This window comes from Aedes albopictus, chromosome 2 (genome assembly GCF_035046485.1).
Source record: "Aedes albopictus strain Foshan chromosome 2, AalbF5, whole genome shotgun sequence".
NCBI lineage: Eukaryota > Metazoa > Arthropoda > Insecta > Diptera > Culicidae > Aedes > Aedes albopictus.
In genome coordinates, this window is record NC_085137.1 from 157333992 (window position 1) to 157352299 (window position 18308).

General features: G+C 36.8%; 1 protein-coding gene across 1 annotated transcript in view; it reads left to right on the forward strand.

Annotated features, from left to right (window-relative positions):
• The window catches only part of LOC115258615 (myotubularin-related protein DDB_G0290005-like), a 605847-nt gene that overhangs the window by 43266 nt on the left and 544273 nt on the right, over positions 1-18308 (forward strand). The gene's annotated exons all lie outside the window — the stretch shown is intronic.

Here is an 18308-nt window from a genome sequence, read left to right on the forward strand (position 1 = left end):
TCTTGCATCATCGAATGGTGGATTGGGTGGTCGCGAGTATGGGGGACGGAGTGGATTTGCGTCGTAACGAGCCAACAGAAATTTCTTATTTTAGAGATGGTTTTGGCCATCATAATCTGTAAGGTTCTGGCACCCGATCGCGTGGTGGCATCGCCGTAATGGAGTACATTGTTAAGTTGAGTGAAAATTATGAGTTTTGATGTTTGGCTAGCTCTTGGGTTTTTGTAAATTATTTACTTTTGTTTTGCAAAATGCAACAACCCAAGTAATCACGCTACTCAAGTCGTAATGCATGCATAAATATGGAGTAAATAAAGCAAGCATTACTGTGTACACTCAAATCTTCATTTATCCATAGGGCACTGCAAGAAATTCTCTTCTTCTCTTTCACTCTCACAGAAATTTTGTAAACAACAAGGCCAAGAAACGTCAAAATCCCATACAAAATCAAAACAATGCAGTGCCCTATTGAGGCAAAATCTATGCAGTGCCGTAGCGTGCGGTTGGCCCCCGCCAAGGGCGCCAGCCTCACAGGGGCACCGAAAAGGCCTAAGGCTAGAAGAAAATAGAATGATGATATTTTATTTAATAGATTTTGAGTATTTCTTCGCAATTTCTTGCTAGGTTTCCTTCAGAAAATCTTTCAAAAATTCTTTCGAAATTCTTCTATGGATTTCTTTTAAAAATTCTCAAACAATTACTCCAGAAATTCTCACAAAAACTCAAAACAGAAAATCAAAAATTCTTCTGGAGATTCCTCTCGAAATTTTTCGAAGGATACTTATAGAAACTCCTCTAGGGAGACATTCACACGTTATCTAGTAATTTATTCAGAAATTACTTAAAGGTTTTCTTCTAAAATTTTTCTAAGGATTTTATCAGATAAACTTCCATAGTTTCCTTAAAAAAAATCGTTCAAAAAATCTTTCGTGGATAAATTTGGAAATTTCCTTCAATTTCCATTCCTTTCTCCACAGATTCTATAAATTTTCTGGGGGTTTAAGTTTCTATTTCTCCATACTTCTATTTCACATTTTTTCCATTTTTCCTATATAAAATCCTTCAGAGATTCCTTTAGAAATCCCACCCAGGATTTTTTTCAGAAATGCCTCTGAGAAGAAATCTCTCATCACGCTTTGAAAATCTACCATTGATTTCTTCCAAAAATAATTCCATGTTCACTGAAGATTTCTCCATACATTTCTACTGAAGTCACTCTATAAAACCATGAGTTTTCCCATAAACTCCTCCAGTAAATCATTAACTTGGATGTTTTTTCATAAATTTCCCCAGGTATTCCGTTAGAAAATCCGCCATTGATTTCATCCAAAATTTCTCCAAAGTTTTTTTTTTGAAAGCCTTACATGGATTTTTTCAGAAATTCCTCCAGGGATTTCTTCGTAAAACCTTCTGGGGATTTTTAGAATATCCTCCAGAGAATCCCTAAGTTTTTTTTATCAGGAATTACTTTAAAAATTCTTTCAAAAATATTTCCAGTGGGTCTCCACAAATTCTTACAGGCAATTCTTCACAGACTGTTTTAGGATTTCCAGGAATTGAAAATTCTTCCTGAAATGTGTCCCGGGTTTTCATCAGGTATTCCTCCGAATATTCCTGCAAGAACTCCTCTAGAGTTTCAGAAGTTCATTCAGTGATTCTAGCAGGAATTGTTCTGGAGATTCCAACAAAAAACTTATGAATTTTTCCCGGCATTCTTCGATGTCCATGGTGCGTCTAATGATTACTGAAATTCACTTTTTTTTTCTGGGAAAAATTTTGATTAAACTGCAGAGGAAGCCATTGGTAAATTTATTTGGTAAAGCAAATTTAAATTTAAATTACAATAAAGATAAATTCAAAATTTAAAAGGTCGTTTCATACTCCTAAAGAAATACACAATTGAAAAATAGTCTAAGAAAAAAGAAAATTCGGGGAAAATCTGTTTCTTCGGAACACTAAAATCAAACCTTTAAAGAAAGAGCACCTTTTTTGAGCCACTTTTAGATTTAGAACTTTATTTTGGTACCTAAAATCAATTTCTTTTTTTTTATTTTTGTTTATGTGTATTTTAACTTAAATGCTAATTCTACACTCAAATCAATTTCAGACATTTCAGGCCAAACATGTCCAAAGGTCCTATCTGCAGAAAAGAGGCTCTCTTTGGTTTCCCTCTCTTTCGTTAATATCTGTATTGTATTATGATTGTCTCCTTGCATTGAACGATGGTCAAAACAATTGTCTTTTGATTTGAACTGCAAAAATAGTTGAAATGTGTACCATTCCAATAATTGAAAGAGAAAGTGAACAAAGAGAGCCTCTCAAATGCAGATAGGACCTATTGAAATGTTTGGCCTGATTTTTTTAAATCACTTTTTGACAGCTGGGCAACTGCTTGACAGCTTCGCCCCTTACAAAATACAACGAGGGGTGATTCGACAAATCGAGCCCATACAAACTTCGAACTGATTTTTAAATAGGTTCCCGGGTACCAAAATTCATGAAAATTTGGATTTCGGCTCAGTTTGACATGCAGATTCAGGAGTCAACTAAACATCGCTAAAGAAGCCAATTGTCGTGGGGCGCCAATCTGAATGCTTGTCAAGGGCGCCATGGGACCACGCTACGGCTCTGAATCTATGTAGCTCCCTCTAGTAAGGGATGTTACCAAAATGGAATTCAATTATGTTCAGAGTAGTTGGAGTACTACAGATTAGGGATTAAGTTGGTTAACGAAAAACAGAGTTTAGAGTTGAGGGACGTTTAGGGCGTGATTAAAAATTAACAAATTAAGAGTATCCGAGAACTCCCTGGAGTTTAGGCCATCTGATCTACAAGTGTAATCAGTGAACTATTGGAGCATTATAAATGGTATTTATGCTTACACAACCTTATGTAATGTGTTGTCAAGTAATGTCAAGTGATGAGTTTGAGAATCTCCAAGAATTTCCTTGAGTACAGGTTATCGGATCTATCAACGTAGTTGGTTGTTTCTAAGAGCTTTATAGCTAAGGTTCGAACTTACACAGCCAATGATAGATATGATCTATCAAGTGATGAGTTGAATGATTATTTAAGAGTCTCCATGAATTCCTTTGAGTAAGGTTCATGGAATCTACGAGGGCTACTAGTTGTATCTACATAAATTATGTACTCTTACAGCATCAGGTATCAATGTTCTACCAAGTAGTGGGGTTCTATGATTGTATAGAAGTATCCGAGAACTTTCTGGGGTATAGGCCATCGGACCTACCAGCGTAACCAGTGATCTGTTGGAGCATTATTAATAAAATTCATGCTATGTCTCTGTTGCGTAGGTTGGGGCCGAGGGTCGGAAAAGCTGAACTTCTTAGAGCAGATTCAAAATCGTCGTTTGATGAATAAGCTAAAGCTAAAAATAGGGTTTATTATTTTCAATTCATCACTTATATAGTTGTACACAATCTCACAATTTTTCAGTACGACCTGTATCTCTTCCCACATTCTCTAGGCAAGCATCAATTGGCATCGGCTTCGCCGGGTCTTCCGTTATCTACTGTAGTGATTAGAAATACAATTTTATATTCTTCCCTAAGTGCTTCCAGGGCGCGAACTCACTTGGTTGTTTGGTGAAATATGTAATTCATGGGCTATTTCACTCATTACCTAATTAACTTCTTAAAAGATCTAAACTAAGTCACCTATTCTTGTACAATTTTCGTTTCATTCCGTTTCCATATCAATCCCTACAATGTCGCAATCTGTCAAAGCCTTCGCTCCTGCTTTGACATAGGAATACTCCTCGAAATAGTATCGCAACAGTCTCATGCAACTATGTGCTGTCAAGTGGTGAGTTCAATGTCTGTTTAAGGATCTCCATGAAATCCAGTGAGTCTAGGATCATCGGATCTACTAAGGTATTGAAATTCACCTCCGAGCCTCTGAAGCCCCCTCAACTCTCCCCAAAACCCTTTGGAACACCTTCAAACGCTATGAAACGCTTTGAAATGCCTTCAACCCCTATGAAATATTCGTCAACTTCACCTGCGAGCCTCTGAATCCCCCTAAAACCCATCTGGAACCTCCTTGAAACGCCTTGAAACGCATTGAAACGCCTTTGAAACTCCCATGAAACCTCCGTGAAATGCATGTGTGAACCTCTGAATCTCTTATAAGCCCCCGGAAACGTCATAAAACGCCCTATAAATAGGCTATGATGTATTGAACTGCCTTGAAACGCTTTGAAACATCTCCCAAACCCCTCATGAAAACTCTGTAAAGTCACCTGAGAGCTTCTCAATCCCGCTAAAACTCGCCTGAAACCTCCTGAAACGCTTTGAAACGTATTCATACCCTTTAAACGCATTAAAAAAACTGAATCCTCTGCGAAATGTGTGTAGAACAAGAATTAGTTATAATTCACGAGTAAAAATAAATCCAGAATCTGTGTGATGTGTAGTAAAATACAATTAATTTGAACTTTCATCCTTTCCCAACTATTTGTTCGACATGAACCGGTCTAACAACGATTCTCTCGCATTTCCACTGTAGTGCACTCGCTTTTGCTATAGATATGCAAACCATTGTTTCTACATTGCGATCCGATCTGTTTTATTTATTGCATTTAATACAAGTTATTATACAGCAAACGTAGTTGCAAGTCATTCGCATCGCCAGTCCCGAAAATTCCGATTTTTAGTAATTCCGACTGTTAGATTGCCCGTTAATTGATTACCCGCCGGTCGCCAAAGGTGTTTCGCGTTAATAAGTGCACGTTACGAAGGAGTTTTCCAATAATCTCCAAAGATAAGTGCATAAAAGTGATCTCATGCTACACACATGTGCGCGGCCCCTCGATTGTGGATGCATTGATATTTTGCTAGTGCCCATTCCGTCGTCGCTGAGTTGCTGCCCGTCGCAGTACCGCCGGGTTGATAGGAAGTTTTTTGAGAACCCCGCCCGTCGCGATATTCACCTGGTGAGTCGTACGTTGCCCATCACCGTGAATTACACCTGCAAGCCTCGGAAGCCCCCTTAGACCAAGCCCACTCACATTGGCGTATCTAGGATTTTTTTCTAGGGGGTGCCTAGGGGGTGCCAGTTTCAGTGGGTTGTTTTGCTTTTTTTTTGTAAAAGGAATTACCGATCCACCCTCAATTTCTTAGCATAATGATATACTGCGTCGTGGGAAAAATAACCCGCAAATTGAAAAGCGATATATTTTAAAGAAGAGCTTTTTTTTGAAAATTGGAACCGTTGTACTGATTTTACACTATCCCGCCATGTGAGGTTTGAAAACTCGATTGCGAATTTCTATTTCAAGTTTGAACTTAACAATCATCGCGACAATCCCTTTGTTTTGTGGATTGATAACAATCAGGTCCGTAAGAATACATTTTCAGAGCAATTATTAGAAGTGTAAATCTCTGAAACTATGAAACATTCCCAAATTTGCGTTTGATTTGTATTTATCGTGAAATCCTCTTTGCTTTATTGCATGATAACAATCCTTTTAAAAATAGTTTTCAAGAACTATTGTAACAGTCATAAATACTTTAAATTGCAATATCAGGATAAATATTTCCATTTATGGCGACAGCGTTTTTGTTCATTAGTTGAACACTACCACGTTGACATGAAAATACTTTTACAGAGAAATTGTTAGTATAATTCTTAAAACTACAAAATTTTAACTCGATTATCCTGAGTTCCGTTCTGAAGCTTCACGAACATGTTATCAATCCAGTTGAAACCCGAAATTTGGTGCGAGCGAACTTCGATTTTTCTCTTCGCGATTCTGATGCTCGCACTAAATTCCGATTTCGACTGGATTGATAGCATATCTGGTGAACGAAATGCTGTTTTGACAATTTTGACTTACGTAAAACCAACAATGTAGTAATCAGTCAAAATTTCAGCTTCGTAAATTTCAAATACACAAGAATTTTGGTAACTTCTCAGGGAATATTCACGGCAATTGTTTTGCAATTTATTTCTTTTAAAATTTCTTTTGTAAATCTCTCAGTAATTCCTTTGGATTTGTCAAATTTCTTCTGTAATATCTTTGGTTCCCTTTCGGCAATTTCTTTAAGAATTTATTTGATAATGTGTTTGGAATTTGATACTAAACACCTTTACTAATCCTTTAAAAATTTCATCGGCAATTCTATTAGAAGTTCTTTTATACATCGTTTCTATAATTTTAATGAAAAATGTTTAGACAATTTCTTCTACATTTCTTCAGTAATTGTGAAAGGAATTCCTGTAGCAGATGATTTCGGAATACCTTGAGCAATTTCGATGTTACTTGCATTGAATATTTATTTGGGAATTGCATCAGCAATTCCTTTGGAAATTTTGGCAACTTCGATTATTACTTTGGATACTTCTTCGGTAATTTCTTTGGAAATTGATTCGGCAAATTTCTTAGAGACTTCCTTCGGGAATTTATTTTGAAAAAATCTTTGGCGTTTTATTAAAGCTCTTTCACGATGATTCTATGGCAATTACTTTCGGAATTCTTTCTGATTTTTTTTTTCAGAAATTCATTTGATGATTTCGAAAAATTCTTAGAGAATTTCTTCGAGAATTTTTTTAAGAATGTTTGTGAAAACTTTTATAAAATGTATTTTGGTAATTTGTTTTGAGATTGGATTTGGTCAATTTCTTTAAAAAGCCCTAATATTTTCTTCACGTGTTCCTCTTGTAATTCTTATAATCTGGTGAATTCTTTTAGCAACTTTTTTGAAATTCTAGGTAATTTAGATGGTTTTTTCCAGTAATTTCTTTGTGATTTTTTTAGGAAGTTTTTTGTGAATTTTGTTGGGTTTTCTTTGAGCAGGTCCAGTTGAGAAATGGTAAATTTCCAATTTAACAATTTTTGGATGCAAATATAAATACAATAAAATCATAAAGAATCGAAAAAATAATCACGATAAAATTGCCTGAAAAATTTTACGAAACAGCTGAAAAAAGAATTGCTGAACTAATTTCAAAGGAATAGCCATTGAAATATAGAAAAAAAAATCCAAAAAAGAAATGCAGGTTAAATTACAATGAAACTACCGTAGAAATTTTCAAAAACAAAACCATCATGCCGAAAGAACCCTCAAAGTAATGGCCATACTGCAGTCTGACAAGTACAAAGTCGTTCGAATCTCACCAGAACGCGATTTTTTTTTCATTAATTCATCTCTCAATTTACTAGTTTTCGCCTTACATTCCTATAGGATTTTACTAGAGATTTCTCTAGTAATACCTCGCAGGATTTCTCTGGAAATTCCAACTATTCCCGAAATTTGTTTAGGGATTTCTCAAGAGACTTCTGTTGGGATTCCTTCAGCTGGAATTCCTTGAAATAAGCCAAGAGGTGTTCCAGGAGCAGAGGTGGGCACGCTTGCCGTTAACCGTTAACACATTTTGGACGAATAGAGGCAAATGTCTATTTCCGCAAAGGTCACATCAAAGTTCACTATCAATGTTTTCCCATCTGCAAGCGAGGTGTACCGTTCTATTGATGTGAAAAAAAAAAATCAATTTGAACTTTTAGTTTTCGTGTTATTGAGAGACGAACGCATTATAACGGTTGATGGTTAACGGCAACTATCCGTTAACCTCTAAATTGCGTTTGCCACTCAGTAACTTGAAAACTTCAAGTTCAAATCAATCTTTTTTCACCTCAGTAGAAAGGTATACCTCACTTGCAGATTGGAGAACATTGAAAGTGAACTTTTAAGTGACCATGGTGAAAATTGAGACAAAAGTTCGTCTGAAATGCGTTAACGGTTAACGGTGAGCGTACCCACCACTGTCCAGGAGTAATACCATGATTAATTTCTATAGTAATCCATGAATAAAAACTCTAGAGGATTTCCTGGATGAGTCTTTAGAAATATCCCTTGAAGAATCAAAGACATTAATGGAAGAATCCCAGCAAGAATACCAGGAGTAATCCCTAGAGGCAGAGATGTCTATATCCTCAGTGTGGGAAAGAGAAATAGAAAATACACCACTCACGCTGTGCATCTGAACAGGAGCCCTTCTCTTATATGTGGTTCCACCACTGCGATTCGGATGCGCGCATGCTTGGTGGGTAGAAATAAATCTCTTAGCTCCCTGAACACTAGGCCACACAACAGTGCGGCGAGAGCGATTTAAAATTCTCTTCGGTGAAAGTGTAAAAAATCACCCGGGCGCGCGCTCCAGTGAGGTTTTTGCGCCAGAGTGCGCGCTGCGGTGAAACACCGGAGAGTTCTCGCCCCGGTGACACCATGGTGATGATTCGGTGACTGCTGGGTGAAAACACGGGAGAGCGCGCGAGAGCGATGCGTGCGAAAGAGTGAGCCACACTCGATCCAAGACGAACGAGCAAGAGCACACACTAGCGCTGGGTCTACCCACCACCCAAAACAAGAGAAACTGGCTTCTTGGTGTGGTGAAAAATGTTCCTATCCCCAGTGTGGTCGATAAACTGACGCCGCAGTGAATCGCTATGGTGAAATGCCATCTCTGCCTAGAGGGATAGCTGCAAGTATCGCAGTAAGAATTTCTGGAGGAGTCCTAGGAGGCAATTCTGAAACATAAGAAGCAGCAAGAATTGCTTATGGAATCTCAGGAGAAATTCCTGGATGAAAGTCAAGAGGAGTTCCTGGAGAAGTATGTAATCCCAGGAAAAAAAAATCCTTTAAAATTTCCAGGAGGAAACACCATAGGTACCTGGCAAGTTTTTGAAGGAATCCTTGGAGATAGTCTTAGAAGAATCACTAGAAAATTCCGGGAAGTAAGAATTTCTGGAGGAGTCCTAGGAGGAATTGCTGGAGAAACCACAGCAGGAATAGCTTAAGGAATTCAACTAAATTTCCAGGAGAAACGCCAAGAGGAGTTCCTGGAGGAATCCCAAATGCCTTGGATAATAATTCCAGGAGGATTTATCGGAGAGCTTCTGAAGAAATTACAGGAGAAATATAAGGAGGTATTCTTAGAGGGATTCTCGGATGTGTCATTGTAGAAATCTCAGCAGAAATCCTAGAAGGAATTGCTGGAAGAAACGACATATACAGGAATTTCTAGAGAAACCCCACCAGGAATGCCTGGGAGAATCCAAAGAAAATAATCCTTGGAATATCTAGAGAAGTTCCTGCAAGAACAGGTAGAGGTGTTCTGGAAGAATCTATAGAGAAGGCCCTGGAGGAATCGCAGAAGGAATTTCTGAAGGAATCTCAGGAAGATTTCCCGGAAGAATTCCAGTCATAATGCTAGGATAAATTCATATAGGAATCACTAGAAGAATTTCTGTACGTATCATAGTACGAATTTCTGGGGGAATTGCAGGTATAATCGCAGGAAGAGTTGTTTGAGGTATTCCATGAGGAAGGCCAAAAGTAGCTTCTGCAGGAATTCCATGAGGAATTTCTGGAGGAATCTTTGGATAAAATCTCTGGAGAAATTCCTGCATTGGAGACATCCCTGGTTGAACAATCGAAGGAATTTCTGCAAGAATTCCAGGAAGTTTGCCAGAATAAAATATCAGCAAAGATGCCAAGGTTAATCTCTAGGAGAATCCGTAGCATAATTTCTGAAGTACCACACTTGGAATTTCTTTAAGAAGAATTCCGGGAGATATCATAGAAGTAATTTCTGTAGAAATCCTAGAATCTGGAATGCCGGGGTATCCGAAGAGAAGTTCCTCTAACAAATACCTACAGTTCTCCTTGAAATAATCGGTGGAAGTATACTGGGGCGATCCCTGATGGAATCGTAGGAGCAATTTCTGAAGGAATCTCAGGAAGACTTCCCGAAAGTATTAGTATGCCAGGAGAAATCCCTAAAAGTATTTCTAAAGGAGTCCTAATGTATATTGTTAGAAGAATCCCTGCTGGAATTCATGGAGGAAAGTCAATAAAAGTTCTTGAAGAAATCCCCTATGGAATTTCTGGAAGAACCTCTGGAGGAAATCCTGGATACATCCTTGAAGAAATCTCTGGAGTAATCACCGAAGGGATTTTCAGAAAAATCCCAGGAAAAATTTCCGGAAGAACTTCCCTAGTAGAACTTGAAGGAGTTCTAAGAGTAGTTGCTGGAAGAAATACAGCAGGAGTTGTTTGAGGAATCCTAGCCATAATTGGGTTTTTAAATTTTGAAACATGTATCGATCTTTTTTTTATTTTTACGAAAGAGTTCCTTTTTCTGAGTCACTATGATTTTTTCATGTTGACACCTTTGATCAATTTCAAAGAAATTTTTCGACAAATCGCCTCCATGCAAACTTCTATTGGATTTTTGAATAGGTCCCCGGGCTACAAAATTCATGAAAATTTGGATTTCGGCTCAGTTTGGCGTGTAGATTCAGAATATGGAATTATATCATCACCCCTAAAAAACCAATTCTCGGAGGAAGGCCAATATAAGCTCTTGGAGGAATTCCATGAGGAATTTCTGGAAGAATCTCTGTATAAAATCTCCATAGCAATTCCTGGAAGAATCACCGAAGGAGCTTCTGGAAGGATCCCAGGAAAATTGTTTGAATAGTCCCACCAGAAATTCATGAAGGAATCCAATAGACATTTTTAGAGGGATCCCTAGGAGAATGCCGAGAAGTATCATAGAAAGGATTTCCTAAGAAATCCTAGTAGAAATTACTGGATCGATCTCTGCAAAAATTTCTAGAATATACAACCCCGTCAGGACTGCATAGAGAAAGCTAAGGGAGGTTTATTGAACAAATATCGGGAGGAATCCATTAAGGAAGCCTAGAGAAATCACTGTATAAATGGATAGAGTAATTTCTGGAGCAATGCATAGGAGCGATTCCAAGCAACAGCATCAAAATTAAGGAAAATTTTTAATTCATGATTTTCTATTGAACTGAAACTTTGCACAGTTTTTCAGTTCCATCTAAATCGCCATTTTTCGATATCAAATTTTTATTTAGAGCCACGACTAACTTTTCAAAAGGGTGTATGTGAAAATGGTTAAAAATATTCAAAAATATGCACAGCCAAAACGGATTGTTCGATTGTTATGAATTTTCCAGCAAAGTTAGATAGCTAAATGGTGATTTCTAAGAAAATATACACTGTGAAAAAAAATCTATTTTATCATTGAAAAACATCATTTTTGTCACAAAAACTCAAATATCTCAAAACCCTATCTTTTTACCAACTTGAATTTTTTAGGGAAAACGGTCCATTGTATTAGCAATCTACCATAAAAATTTGGTGATGGTAAACTAATAAACAAAAAAGTTATAACATTTCAAAAATTTCACAATTTTTACATTTAGTAAAAAAAATTTTTCTGTGTAAATTATTTCGGCCGGGAATCGCGATTTGATGCTGATTTTATTGTTCAGCAAAGTTAGATAACTAAATGGCGATTCCTAAGAAAATATACACTGTGAAAAAAATCTTTTTTAACATTAAAAAATATCATTTTTGTCACAAAAACTCAAATATCTCAAAACCCTATCTTTTTACCAACGTAATTTTTTAGAGAAAACGGTCCATTGTATTAGCAATCTACCATGAAAATAAACAAAAAAATTATGACAATTCAAACATTTCACAATTTTCACATTTAGTAATAATTTTTTTTAGTGTAAATTATTTCGGCCGGAAATTGAAGTTTGATGCTGATTTTATTGTTAATGGCCTTGCGTGAGTAAAACAAGTTGTTTTTATTATATATTATATATACATATAATATACTATGTACCGTAATGTTCCGATTTTATCACGCCCTCCGCGCATTAGTCGTTTATTGATTAATTTGCTGTTACATTTGAGGACAAGTGTTTTCCCTCTTCTTCAAGATGAATGTTGAAAGCGTGTTTTGCAACGTTAAAAATATTGAAATGGGTATAGATGTTGAAGAATATTACAGGGCATTTTTGAAAAGGGGCGTAATTAAATTGTTTAAACAGATGTCGCTGATAGCAATTTCTCAGTTGTTGTCGTTTTTGAACTTCCTGCGCCCTGCTTTACCGATGATATACAGATGGCTCGTTTGTCAAATTTTAGACGGCAGGACGTGCAAATGCGTAATTTTGTACACAATGTGGACATTTGGGCATAACCAGTCTCTTTCAGTTTATCTATGGTGCTTTCGGTGAGATTTCGTAACTCTTTTGAACATTTTTTTTCATCAAACGGTCTACAAGAAAGCGACTGTTCATCTTGTTCGTTAGATTATAATAAACAAAATCACTTATTAATTTTAACTTACTTGTTTGGTGTTGGTGGCTGAAGAAAAAAAAATACTATACAATTTTTAATATTCATAGCGGTAGTATTTTTTTGTTTTTTTCGTGAGCATTGTCAGGTATGTATACAGACAAACAAACGTAACACTGGCGAAATTTTCATTGACCACGCCTTCAACGATCATTTTGAATCTTGGTTGTGGCTTTCATAACAAGAAGAGCGCCCATCGTTTTTCTTTGCGTTTGACGTTTCACACTAGCGCCTTCTGATGACGATATTGCACAACGCAGTGTTTCGTGAAACATTTCCACCAGGTGGTGATAGTGTGAACTGGGCGATGAATTTTCACTAAAATTGTTCTAGGCGTTTCGTCTGTTTGTCTGTGGTATGTACCTCTTATGCATTTGTTGTTGTTGAAGTTACTCGCATTTTTCCGATCATAAAGTCTGTTCTCTACCCACTTAATTTTGATTACCGAGTTCGGTAATTTTTTGACGAGATTAAAATTGCTGAGCACCGAACTCGTTCAGCAAAAATGCATTGTTTACCTTTTCCATACGATTTTGACAGTTGTTTTATTGAGCCTCAGTAAAATCGATTACCGAAACTACCGAGATCGTACTGCTGTTATAATCTCGTCAAAAAAGTACCGAACAGGCAATTCAGAAATAAGTGTGTAAGAGGGATTTTTTTTGCGGATAAACTAGACGTATACGCGTATAAAAAACTTTTATTATACAGCTTTTGTCTTAAAAATAAATTCAATTCCATTTTTCTTATAATCAACAGCTTTTCAACACTATCAAGGGATTTTTTCACCAGTCACGTACAATTAAAAGTATGACAATCTCAATATTTTTGATCACAACACTGGATCGCGTCTAAGTTTCAAATAGATACTATAGTAATTACGAATAATCAAACTAAAGTATCATGAAAACAACTTGTTTAATTCAGGCGGTAGCCTTTACAATAAAATCAGCATCAAAATATAATTCTCGAAATAATTTACACAGAAAAAAATTTTTTTTTGTTACTAAATGTAAAAATTGTGAAATGTTTGAAATGTCATAACTTTTTTGTTTATCAGTTTACCATCACCAAAATTTTATGGTAGATAGCTGATATAATGGGCCATTTTCCCTAAAAAATTGAAGTTGGTAAAAAGATAGGGTTTTGAGATATTTGAGTTTTTGTGACAAATATCATATTTTTTCAAAGTAGAAAAAGAAATTTTTTACAGTGTATATTTTCTAAGGAATCATCATTTAGTTATCTAACTTTGCTGAAAAATTTATAACAATCGAACAATCCGTTTTTGCTGTACAGCTTTTAGAATATTTTAGAACTATTTTCGCATACACCCTTTTGAAAAGTTAGTCGTGAGTGAATATGAAGGTTTAATATCAAAAAATGGCGATTTATATGAAATTGAAAAACTGTGCAAAGTTTCAGATATTTTTGAAATGGTCGCTCAGGATCGACTGACATGACTCCGTGGAATTCCTCATAGATAAGTCTGTTGATTGTTCTTATTAATATCCAAAACGCCAAAACGTAGAACTGGTATAAGTAATTCCGGGTGTGCTTAAATTTTGTTCACATGTGTCATTCAAAAATATTGAAATTATTGTGTGAAGTTTTATCTTTTATGTGACTGTTACAGAAAAATTCTAGGGGGTGCCAAATTTGTTCTAAGGGGTGCCAGGCACCCCTGGAACCCCCCCTAGCTACGCCAATGCCCACTCATGGGCTCAATCAAGCGTTTTAACGTTAAGTAGAGCCCAGAACAAAGAAGCGAACCGCACTGGGCGCTGCTAAGTAGGGCTCGAAAGCGAAAAGTTTACGTACGGTTCGTAGCAGGGCTAAGAATATAGAGACACGCAAAGTACGGTCTCTATCCGTAGGCTCGTGCGCTCTCTCGCGTTTAGCTCTCTGGGTAGCGTAAAGAGGAGACGAAAGAACATGAGTATGGATTTGTTGCCAGGCATATAGTTTCTAGAAAATGATTTTCTTGTTTTGTATAGGTAGGAATTTATTTTAGTTTGCATCAAATATATAAAATTTTTATTTTTACTTGCTTTGGAATTTTCAACCAAAGAATATCATAGATCGTTACACGAATAACACAACAAATTGTCTGACATACAATTGTGATAGAGTGACAATACAAACGCAGAAAAATAATAGGTTTAAATTGACAAGCTTTGCTTAAGTATGTTATGAATAAAGTTTTCCCTTCTTCGCCAATTTTTGGATCATGCATAACGAAAATGTATTGATTTTCTTATAAAAATAGTTACAATGGTTCATAACCACACCTTTAGTTTTTGATTCGGCCGATCGTTTCGAAACTAATATGTATATGTATAATGTATAGTGATTCAGTGAGTTTTGCTATTTTAACACGTACATGTTTGAGCCGGGGTTGCTACGCAGCAAGTAAAGTTTTATTTCGCACATTTAGAGAAAAAAGAGACGAACCAGCCAAGGGCTGAAAGTCTCTTTAATAAAGACAAATCAATCAACATTTAGAAAAATGTCCAAAAAAATAACTCGCGAAGTTCGTTCCGACAAGTTCCAAAATTATCATCATCCGTCGCAGATTCCGGTGAGAAGATGTGCGTATTTTCTAACCCGGAAAGATACCATTTGACGGTAATAAGTGACCACAAGGTTTTCTTTCTTCACTTTCCGGGCTTAGATCCCCCGCTTTGAAAGAGCTGTGCCTCGCCTTTCGTTTTGTCGTTAATATTTCGAAAAAGGCAAAGCAGTTTTGATTTGATTGCTGTTTTTGAAAATGGTGGTCGTCAGTGGGTGGTTTATTAAATATAAATTTAAAAATATAAATTAAATAAACGAGACATTAGGAAGAAAGTGTGCGAAATGGGTAACTTCACCCTTGTAGAAACAATAAGGCAAAGCAGAAAAAAAATCTGCGAAGACCCCATGCGAATAACACCGATCATACAGAATAGGAGGTTCGACATTAGATCTATAAAAACAACCCAATAATTGGGGAGATCTTTCCAATATTACACATTCATTCACAGCTCTTTTATCCACATTTTCATATATTTGAAACATATTCATCAACATGTTATCTGGATCGTTTGGTACAATATGTCCACGCATCCTTCCTCCCCTGTAAATTCGAGAAGTACCTTGCCGAAAGAAAATATTCTGTACTCCAAGTATTTCGAAGAATCATCTTTGCGCGTAAATACAACGCAGTAGACCTTGCCGCATTGATGCATGTGTCATATCTATTATATGCTGCAAGCATCAATATTGACAAGAAAAGTAACACGACTGCTTTCCAGGGTGATTCCAAGGTAATTCCGTACTGGCTGCGTATGTATAAGATTAGATACAGTGACCCCACATCGATGAATCACCTTAATTTTGTACACTATTTATGAATCGCCGTGTTGATCAAATGAGTGATCCATAAACTGTGGTCAAAGGTGGTCCACACTTATATGAAAAACAAAAAATTTGAAAAATGCCAAGTCTTACCTCCTAAATCAGCTATTTTGAACTCCCAGAAGCTACGTTCAAAATTTGAGCAAAATCGGTTGAGCCTAAGGGGGCGCTCAAAACGCTTGAAGTTTGTATGGGAAAACTTGGCCAAATGTATGCAGAAATTTTAAGTTTTCGAATTTTGCCGCTAGGTGGCGCTGTAAGCGTTCAATCATCAAACCCTTTGGTATTATTATAGGTGACTATATGTCAAACAACTTTGTCGAAGACCGCAAAGTGATCTAACGTCTGTAAAAAAAGTTATACCCTAGGTAAAGTGAGGATAAACTTTATTGTTATTTTTCCAATACATGTAAAGGAATAATATCAATGATGAAATCTCAATACTTTGCCTCACTTTGCCTAGGGTATAACTTTTTTCACAGCCGTCGGATCACTTCGCGGTCTTCGACAAAGTTCTCTGGCATATAGTCACCTACAATAATACCAAAGGGTTCGATGATTGAACGCTTACAGCGCCACCTAGCGGCAAAATTCGAAAACCTAAAATTTCTGCATACATTTGGCCAAGTTTTCCCATACAAACTTCAAGCGTTTTGAGCGCCCCCTTAGGCTCAACCGATTTTGCTCAAATTTTGAACGTAGCTTCTGGGAGTCCAAAACAACTGATTAAGGAGGTAAGACTTGGTATTTTTCGAAATTTTTGTTTTTCATATAAGTGTGGGCCACCCTAGGTCATTTTTGCCGATTCATAAATTGAGGGGTCACTGTAAGAGTAGTTACGATTTTTCAAAGATGCTTTGACTGTACCTAACTCAATTCAGTATTTTTTTTTGTAAAAACGAACTTTAATCATACCGATAATAATCTAAAAAAAATGTAGTCGAGCTGCCAAGTTTCATCAATTAAAATAGGCGGTGTGCAGGACTGCCATATTGTAGGTTCCTCGTTATAGAAAACGCAAGGTGTTGGATGTTAAAATACATCAATTCAATAACAAATTTTGAAAACGACGTATAATCAATGGTGTAGCATTGATTATACGTCGTTTTCAAAATTTGTTACTGAATTGTTGTATGAAGTGCCAAAAAGGAGAGTGGGCTCATTATGTACTTTGACAAATACGCATTTCTTCAAGTGCATAGAATCTGCTTCCAACAAAATATTCATATACCAGCATCCAAAGGATCGCAATATATATTAAGATTTCCGATTGATGCTTTGTAACTAAGAGGTTGTGACTGAGTATAAAATAAGCTGAAGCTAAAATACACGTTAAAAAAGGTTGCGCAAACTTATCGCAAAATCTTGACCTACGCGAAGTTGTAAAGGAGACACCTACGTTATAAATGTGTTGGAAATGCAAGGGATGTAATTATTCAATAAACCTAATTATCAAAAAGATGCTCAAAATCTCAAACTCAGATAAATTTCATGCGAGAAAGGCAACATGGATATCGTAGAGATGGCTATTATTTTAGATAAAAATTCAAACTACAAGTCATACAGTAAGCAACAAACAACAACACCATAGAAATACACAAAATATTGCGATGATTTACAGAAGTGAAAAAACCGTTGGTACGGATAGAATCTAGAGACCACCGGTGCGCAAAGGCGACCGATCATTATTTTACTCACATGGAAACGAACGACCGGTGCGAAAATGGGTGGATAACGAAATTAAAAATCGATAACGACGTGCTGTTGCGTGTGTAGTATGAAGCCCACGAGTGGGCTTGGTCTTAACCCTCCTTTGGCATTGGGATCATTTTTGACGCAAACTGTACACTATGACACCGTGCTTTTCCCGACGTGGTGCAAAAGGAAGGTTAAGCCACCGAGGAACCTCCGTGAAATGTGTGAAGAATTAGCATAAAAAATCACAAATAAAAATAAATTTGAAAAACGTACGTGAAATTCACCTACAAGCCTCCGAAGCCCCACTAAGCCTCGCTCAAACCGCCTGAAACTCCCTGAAACCACCTTGAAATGCCTCTGAAACCCCCATAAAACCTCCGTGAAATGCATCTGCGAGCCTTTGAAGTTCCTCAAGCCCCCGGAATTTTCATAAAACGTCCTGAAATGCATTGAAACGCCTTGCAACGCTTCGAACCGCTCGTGAAAGCCCATGAAACCTCGGTGAAGTTCACCTGCGAGCATAGGTAGCTCCTTTAAGCCCCCCTCAAACCTCCTGAAATACCTTGAAAAACATTTAAAAGCTATGAAACGCCTCAAAACCCTCATGAAATCTCCATCAAATTCACCTGAGAGTCTTTGAAGCCTTCTAAAACTTCTCCGAAACCTTCTGAATCGCCTTTAAGGCCTCCGTGAAATTTATTTGCAAGCCTCTGAAGCCCCCTAAAATCCCCCTGTAATCCCCTGAAAATGACCACTTGCCCTTTTCAGACTTCTTTGCAACCTTGAAACCCATTTAGAAAATGAATTCATTAAGATAAAAATTCTATTTACACTCATTACCTAAATAGTCGTTTTGGTGTAAATTAAAGTTTTGTTAGAGTGAACAAGGGCCTCAATGAACCCATATTGAAGTTAGATACAATGCAACTATATTGGGGCCCTATCTCACTTTAAACCAGCACGTGCATAAAAAAATTCTGGGGACTACATCCATGGATTATTTCAGAA